This window comes from Bison bison, unplaced genomic scaffold, assembly GCF_000754665.1.
Source record: "Bison bison bison isolate TAMUID 2011002044 unplaced genomic scaffold, Bison_UMD1.0 scf7180017864371, whole genome shotgun sequence".
NCBI lineage: Eukaryota > Metazoa > Chordata > Mammalia > Artiodactyla > Bovidae > Bison > Bison bison.
The window spans coordinates 10,992,835-11,001,709 of NW_011494943.1; positions in this window are offsets into that span (position 1 = coordinate 10,992,835).

Sequence of the window (8,875 nt, forward strand, 5' to 3'; positions counted from 1 at the left end):
AGATCAAGTCAATAGTGTCTGTTGTGGGTTGAACTGTGTCCCCTGCCTCACAAAATTCATATCGCGTCCTAACCCCCAGTACCCAGGATGGGACCTTATTTGGAAATGAGATGTACTGTGTGTTCAGTCGTGTCTGACTCTTTGCAATCGCATCAATTGTAGCCCGCCAGGCTTCTCTTGTACATGGAATTTTTCAGGCAAAAGTACTGGAATGGGGTGTCCTTTACTCCTCCAGGGGATTTTCCTGACCCAAGAATGGGAACTACATCTCTTGCATCTCTTGCATTGATGGGCATGTTCTTTACCACTAGTGCCACCTGGGAAGCCCTTACTTGGAAATAGGGTCATTGCAAATGCATTTAGTTAAAATGAGTTCATACTTGCAGTAGGGTGGGCCCTAATCCAATATGGCTGTGTCCCTAAAAAAGGGGGAGGGTGGCCTAGTGGATAGGATTCCACACTTTAACCACTGTGGCTCAGGTTCAATTCCTGGTCAGGGAACTGAGATCCTGCAAACCGTGCAGCACGGCTAAAGAAAATGGGTGGGGAGGTTTGGTACAGACATGCATACACAGGGAGACCACGATGTGAACATGAAGGCAGAGATTGGGGTGATGCTTCTACAAGCCAAGAATGCCAGCCATCACCAAACCACCAGTATCCAGGCGGCAGGCCTAGAACAGATTCTTCCTGTCGACACCTTGATCTCAGACTTCTGACCCATAGACTGTGAGACAGTCAAGTTCTGTTGTTTAAGCTGCTCCAGGACTTCCTGGCGGTCCGGTCCGCTGGTTAAGACTTCATGCTTCCAAAGCAAGGGGTGCGGGTTCTATCCCTGGTTGGGGAACTAAGATGCCACATGCTGGGCAGCATGGCCAAGATAATATATTGGAAAAAAAAAAAAGCTGTCCCGTTTGTGGCACTTTGGCACAGCAGCCCTAGCAGACCAACACAGTTCATGGGGAGTGTGTGTGTGCCATTTCAACCTGGCCTGCCATTCTCCCTCCTGCAAGCACTTTCCCTGTTTCTGGCTGGCTGGCACGGAGATGATCTAGGGGCCCTGTGGAAGCCACATATTGTGAGTGGCAGAGTTTCGGTCAATTGAGTGAAGAAGGGCGCCTGGCTGAGCTGAGCCGAGCCCCGGCCAGAATCATGTGGGCCAGAAGTAGGGTCTGAATGCCCGCTTGTTACAGTAGCTGGTGGGGCCCTGACTATACAGATGATGGTGATGTAGGACAGCGCTGTCCAACAGACGATGCCATAGAGCAGTACAGTAGTGAAGCCCCCATGTGAGCCACCTGGGCCATTTTAACACTTCAAGTAGCTGTACTAAAACATGTAAAAATAAGTGAAATTAACATACCTCATTTATCTAAGATAAATATTTCCAACATGTTCAGACACTCAGTAGTGTCTCCTTGTGATCCCATAGACTTGTAGCCCACCAGGCTCCTCTGTCCATGGGATTCTCCCAGCAAGAATACTGGAATGGAGTACCATTTCCTCCTCCAGGGGGTCTTCCTGATCCAGGGATCGAACCTGCGTCTCTTACGTCTCCTGCATTGGCAGACTGGTTCTTTCTCACTAGTGCCTTAGCACCACATGAAATCTATGTAAAATTTACCAATGAAATATTTTATATTACTTTTCTCATACTAAATCTTTGAAACCAGGTGTGACCTGTACCGTCACAGCACATCTCAGCTCAAACCAGCCACATGTGGAGTGCTCAATGCTACCTGACTGCTGTATCTGATGATGTGGGCTTAGAATGTTCAAATCTAAAATGGTTAGGAAGCCTCACATTCTCCGGAGCCTGTGCCTGTGTCTGTCTCTACTGGAAGTCTGCAGATAATGGCAAGAAACTCTGAAAGTCACGACTGAGGAGGCAGCATGGTGTGAGCAGGCACAAAGAGAACTGACTTTGAGCCCAGGCTGTCCTGATTTCTTAACACATGACAGTGGGTAAATTGTCTACTCTGTCTGACCCTTCGTTTCCACATCTTCCAAAGGCTTGTTGCACAGGTTAAATTGAAGAGGAGAGTGGAGCCTTGGGGTATATATGTAATAGGCAATTAAGAAGTAGTCGCTGCTGTCATGAATCAAACCTCCTCAAATTCTATTTGCTTGACCCTCCGCTGTTTTCACCCTCTCCCACATTAACTGAATGTCTAGTGCAGGTCAGGGAGCTCACCTCAAGGGGTCTGGCTTTATTAAAAATTCAGTTTTGGAATAAAAAAAAATTCAGTTTTGGGGGAACTGACCTCGGGAGGAAGCTGCTTGATGCAGAACTCTCGTGATGGAGGGAAGTTGGACAGGAGGAAGAAGGGGAATGATTTAGGACTCAGGCTGCAATGCCAGCAATCACATCTTGCCCACGCCCCAGTAATACATTTACTCAAAAATGAAACGATGCTGGGGATCTCGTGTGACTGGTCTGTCATGCCCACTGTACAGCCTCATGGTGTCCAGGAGCAATGCTCTTGGTGCCACCAGCCCCAAAAGGTGGCAGCTGAGGGCTCTTCAGCCACATCCCTGAAGGCCCCACACCCAGTGGGCAGGGGAGGCTGAGGGTGCTCTGTGAGCTAATAGGGGTGGGGAGCAGTGGGCTTCCCTGTTAGTGCTGGAGTGGGGCAGGGACCTCTGTCTTTTTTGAGATAAAGTCTACCTAGGAATTCCCTGGCAGTCCAGTGCTTAGGACTTGATGCTTTCACTGCCATGGCCTGGGTTCAATCCCTGGTCAGCAAACTAGAATCCTGTAGGCCTCCCAGAGAGGGGGAAAAAAAAAAACAGATCAAGTCAACCTGGAGCAGAGCTAACCTGGGCTAACCCAGGGGTGAATAGCAAACCCTTGGCTGCCTAAAGTATGATTATTTTTATAAAATATGTTTTGCATCGATTTATCTACCTTTGAAAATTCTGCTGCTGACGTTGGTAAAGAGCCTGTTTCTCCCTCCTCCCCTTTTAAAATAATTTTAATCCTCTGAAAGGACCCAAGTGCATCTAAATCTTTGAATCTTTGTGCAGTGCTGATGGCTAAATCTTCTAGAGACTTCTGGCAAAGCTCGTGGAGCTGGTGCCTGTAGGGGACTGAATTGTGTCCCCTACAAAGAGTTACATTCTTGATCAGAGGCACCTGTGACTGTGACCTTATTTGGAAATAGGATCTTTGCTGATGTAATTAACTAAGTTCAGATGATGTCATACTGGACTTGAGTGGCATCTTAATAAGAGAAGACAGAGACACAGGTACAGGGAGGTGCCCTCATGGGAGCCATGAAGTTATTTCGTTATGTATGTCTTACTTCTGCCCCTCCTGCCTCCCTACATAAGAAAGGAACCACAGTTCCTTATGGGCTGTTCTTCTGTCTGGGCAGGCTTGCCAGCCCAAGGTGGATGAACTAATTTGGTGCTGGGCCCAGGACCAAATTTTTGGGCCTCACTTGGGAAACACCTGACCCTGGGACATCTTTTACTCCAAAGGGTCCAAAGAGCATGATCCTCAGGCAATAATACCCAGGCCCAGAAAACTGACTTCCATCAGTCAAACTTTGCCCTAACTGAGCAGAATTCCAAAGCCTGTTTCGTGAGAAACTTAACTGCAGATCTCACTCCTGTCTTTCCATGGGGAAAAACAGCTGAAAGGAAGGTCTGAAGACAGGCTGGGAAATAGATGCAAAATGAAGCCAAGAACTACAAGCCCCTGTTGTTCTGCACGGCTCTGGATTTACTGTGGGCGATATGTTCAGCCTGCTCAGTCACACAGGCCCTGCTTTGAGACGTCTGGACGTTCTCATCTGGAGCAGGGCCATGGAACTGTGCGGCCCAGCAGGGCAGAACCACGTCCCTGGCCTACCTTCCCCCACAAGGTCCCTTGTTCCACCCTATTACCACACTTACCCTCCCAGCAAACTGTGCTCTGGAGAGCATCTTGCCTACAGGCCTACGGACGACCCCAGGATTATCAGATAAGCAGGCAAGGAGCAAGACCAGCCCCAAAGTATGTTTGGGGCCAACCATATACATTCTACAAATGCTGGTGGTTACAAGATAGAGGAAATTTCAAATGATCTAATATCTAAGGGATCAGGAAGATACCCTATACTGGGTTTTGCCAGGTGAGCTGTGGGGCTAAGTCCAGGGGCTCCCCTGTCGTGCAGCTAACCTGGGCAATAATGACTAGCAGACTTTCCACAAGGAAATCTATGTGGAGGAGCAAGTCCCTTTGTGAACACTGGACCAAAAGGAGATGTCCAGACTGAAGCCAGCAATGTCCAGAGCACCATCTTTTAGGGACAAAGTGGGAGGTGATGCCATCTGAAACTGTTCATCAAGTACTCTGGCTTCCTCGTCCCCTTCTTCCTTCATCCTACCACCCCACCATCCGCCTCCACCCAGCTAATCTCTGTCTGTGCCTGCCTCAGCCCCACAAAGTAAACTGCACCTACCACTGTCCTTGTATATTGTTGTTTTCTATCTTATTTTCTAATTATGTTTGATCATACATTGCACTTACATACTATTTATTGTTATACTATTTTTTATTTTTAAAAGTTGTGTGGGAGACTTCCATGGTGGTCCAGAGGTTAAGAGTCTGCCTTCCAATTCTGGGAATGCAGGCTGGATCCCTGGTCAGGGAAAAAAAGCCCCACGTGCCATGGGGTGACTAAGCTCGCACCACAACTACTGAGCCAAGCACCACAACTATAAGGAAGCGTGTTAGCAGCAACGAAGTGCCCTAGTGCCACAACTAAAACCCAATGAGGTAAAACAAAAAAATTGCATGTTTCAATGCATACATTTATTGCATTGATATGGATTTTGGGAAGAACTATACAAAAAGTTCTTAATGACCTGGATAACCATGATGGTATGATCACTCACCTAGAGCCAGACATCCTGGAGTGTGAAGTCAAGGGGGCCTTAAGAAGCATTACTACAAACAAATCTAGTGGAGGTGATGGAATTTCAGCTGAGCTATTTAAAATCCTAAAAGTTAGTGCTGTTAAAGTGCTGCATGCAGTATGTCAGCAAATTTGGAAAACTCAACAGTGGTCACAGGACTGGAAAAGGTCAGTTTTCATTCCAATCCCAAAGAAAGGCAATGCCAAAGAAGGTTCAAACTACTGTACAATTGCACTCATTTCACATGCTAGCAAGGTAATGCTCCAGATCCTTCAAACTAGGCTTCAATAGTGTATGAACCAAGAACTTCCAGATATACAGTCTGTATTTAGAAAAGGCAGAGAAATCAGAGATCAAATTGCCAACATCCATTGGATCATAGAAAAACCAAGGAAATTCCAAAAAGGGAATACCAGATCACCTCACCTGCCTCCTGAGAAACCTGTATGCAGGTCAAGAAGCAACATTTAGAACCAGACATGGAATAACAGACTGGATCAAAATTGGGAATACGTCAAGGCTATACACTGTCACCCTGCTTATTTAACTTATATGCAGAATACATCATGTGAAATGCCAGACTGGATGAAGCACAGGCTGGAATAAAGATTGCTAGGAGAATATCAATAACCTCAGATATGCAGATGATACCACCCTAATGGCAGAAAGCAGAGCCCTTTGATAAAGATGAAAGAGGTGAGTGAAAAAGCTGACTTATAACAACATTCAAAAAGTAAGATCATGGCATCTGGACCCATCACTTCATGGCAGATAGATGAGGAAAAAGTGGAAACAGTGACAGACTTCATTTTCTTGGGCTCCAAAATCACTGTGGATGGTGACTGCAGCCATGAAATTAAAAAACGCTTGGTCCTTGGAAGAAAAGCTATGATAGACCTAGACAGAGTATTAAAAAGCAGAGACATCACTTTGCTGAAAAAGTGTCTGTATAGTCAAAGCTATGGTTTTTCCCGTAGTCATATATAGATGTGAGAGTTAGACCATAAGGAAGGCTGAGAGCTGAAGAATTAATGCTTTCAAACTGGTGCTGGAGAAGACTCTTGAGGGTCCTTTGGACTGCAAGGAGATCAAATCAGTCAATCTTAAAGGAAATCAACCCTGAATAATCATTGTAAGAACTAATACTGAAACTGAAGTTCCTAAGCTCTACTTTGGCTACCCGATGTAAATAGTCGACTCATTAGGAAAGATCCTGATGCTGAGAAAAATTGAGGGAAGAAGGAGAAGGGGGCGACAGAGAATGAGGTGTTTGGATAGGATTACCGACTCAATGGACATGAGTTTGAACAAACTCCAGGAGATAGTGAAGGGCAGAGAAGCCTGGTATGCTGTAGTCCATGGGGTTGCAACCAGTTGGATACAATTTCTCAACTGAACAAAAACAATGTCATTTACATAGGTCAGTTCTTCCAGGTCTTTGTTTACCTTTAGCCAATTAACTGGTTTCTTTTGCCACACCCCCTCTGTGTGCACGTACCCCTCAGCCGAAATGAATCTTGAAGTGAAGGCTTCTGGAAGGAGCAAGACTCAGTATGGACTGACATTATCCCCTGACTTTTGACCCCCAAGGAGCCTTTCTGTGCAAGTGTAGTGTCTCCCTCGTCCCAAAAGAGAGAGGAGCAGAGATCCCTTATCCTTTACTCAAATAGAATTTTGCCCCTCTTTGTCTTTGCCGTGACAGTTTCCTTGACTATTGCCATGACTATTACTTTAAGGTATTTACAAGAGACAAAAACTGCCTATTTACCCTGTTTCTGTTATTTCTTCCGTTTTGGAGGGCAAACAGAAGTCTGACTGTAAATGCCATAGCTTCAGCCCACTATCTCTTGTCTCAGGATATGTTAACAGTTGTAAGTATCCAGCCTGAAGGCCACTTCTTCATGCCCTATGAAATGTAAACAGGAGGCCAGTATAAATTTCTAACCGGGAGCCCATCTATATCCTACCTCAGAAATACGGTGTGACCAGAGGGTATGGGAAAGGAGGAATTTGTTGGAAAGACAGGTGGGAGCCCTGGGCCCTTTTGATGTAAAAATGACACTCATCCTGACTGGCATTTGTAGCATCACATGGGCCTGTGCTAGGCCCCTCACAAATGCTTTCTGGTAGGTGCTCATTGAGAGGGGAGAGAACAGTGAAGAATAAATAAGATGATGTACATCAAGCCCTTTGCTTGGGGCTGGAACACTAGTTTTCACCATAATAGTTGTTCAACAGCCCTAGGAGGCTGGACCAGAGCCTGACAGATGAGAAAACTGAGACACAGAAGGGAACAGGTGCGTAGACAGGCTGTGGCGGTGGCCTCTAGGTTATTAGTGACCAACAGAGGGCTGGGCGTGGGCCACTGTGCTCCCTTAATCCACACAAGACCCTGATCAGATACGATTGGTGACCTCCACTTTTTCATAGCTGAATGACTTGAAGCTTGGCTGAGGATCAGCCTTGTGTCATTGGCACTCCTCAGGGCTGGCTGCTGGGTCTGTAAAGTCCTGGACACCACCCAAGCCAGGGAGGGCTCAGAATAGGGGAGTGTAAGATGGGGGCCTCCACCTGGTTTTATTTGGTGGTGGTTGTGGGGATGTGGCTGGAAAAAAGGGGAAGAAAAATCAGGAAACTGAGTGAATAGAGAAGTGTTGGTACCTGCCACAACCCATAAGCCCCTGGTGCTGGGGAGAAACAACAGGACACTTGAGTGAGGAATTCTGATCCCTGCCGTGAGTTTTCTGGTCTGTGGGGAAACAGAGCTTGGGACAGAGGGAATGCACCTTAGGAGAGAGGACTGGGCCCTCGGGAGTCATTGAGAGTCTTTTAGTGAGAGAGCGCCCAGACTACAGAGGTGATTGCTTCAGGGGGCATTTGGAGGAGGAGAGGGAAGATGGGGACCATTGTCCTGAGGATAACCACACACACCAGGTGCTTTCGGTCCTGCCCTCCCCCCACCACAGCCCACCATCATAGGAGACCAGGCTGTTGGTGGCAGACTGTCATCTATGTCACAGGTAAAATTAGAATGAGAATGAGATGTAGGGGTTGCAGGGGCCAGCAGCAGGGCTGGAGTAGGGAGTTGCTGTCTGATGGGGGCCCTCTGCTTGCCTTCCCAACTGAGGAAGAAGCTGACTTGGCCACTGCTCCATCAGAATACTTGGGTCCGAAGCCAGAAGAAAAGGGTGGCCGGTGGATCTTTGTGCACCAAGAGCCAAGACACCTGTCTGCACTCTCGCCATGGATGAACTAAGTGGTCTCTGGAGGCTGGAGATTCTTGGCCTGAGTCCTGACCTTGACATGACCCTGACCTTGGTTTGCTGCCACTCCCACGGAGGGTGTTCAGAGGGCCAGGTGGTCCATGAGAAGAGTGCAGGCTTAGTAGATGGCAATTCCTGTTATTAGGAATCTTGACCACTGGCCCTGTTATAGGAGTCCTGACTGCCAGCTCTATAGTCGTGGGCTGCCCTGTGCAGGCTGGTTCCTTCGGCAGGCTCTGACTCAATCATTTGCTGCCAGCATTTCTGCAGTGAGGCAGAGACAGTCTGAGTCCCTTACTGGGGGCTTGAAGCAGGTACTGATTTCGAACACACACAGTGATGAGAGGCAGCTTGCAGTAAGCAGCAGCAAGCAGTAGCTAGAGGCAGAATCTTGGTTCCCCGACCAGGAAATAAACCTGGCTTGTGGTGGTGGGTGAGAACGTTGAATCCTAACCGCTAGACCACAGAGGCCAGAGGCTAGGGCCTGGATCCCCAGTTCTTGCCTGCCTTGTCAAGAAAGAATTCAGGTGAGGAGACAGAAGGCAAAGAGAAAAGTAAAGAGTTTTTTGGAAAAGCAAAGTACCCATGGAAAGACACACAGGCGAACTGAGACAGTCGCACATTTGCAAAGTTTAAATCCTTTATGAGAAGGCAGTTTTCTGGGTCTTTGTCTCCCCCTTGTCCAATCATCTTGTTTTAGCTCCCCT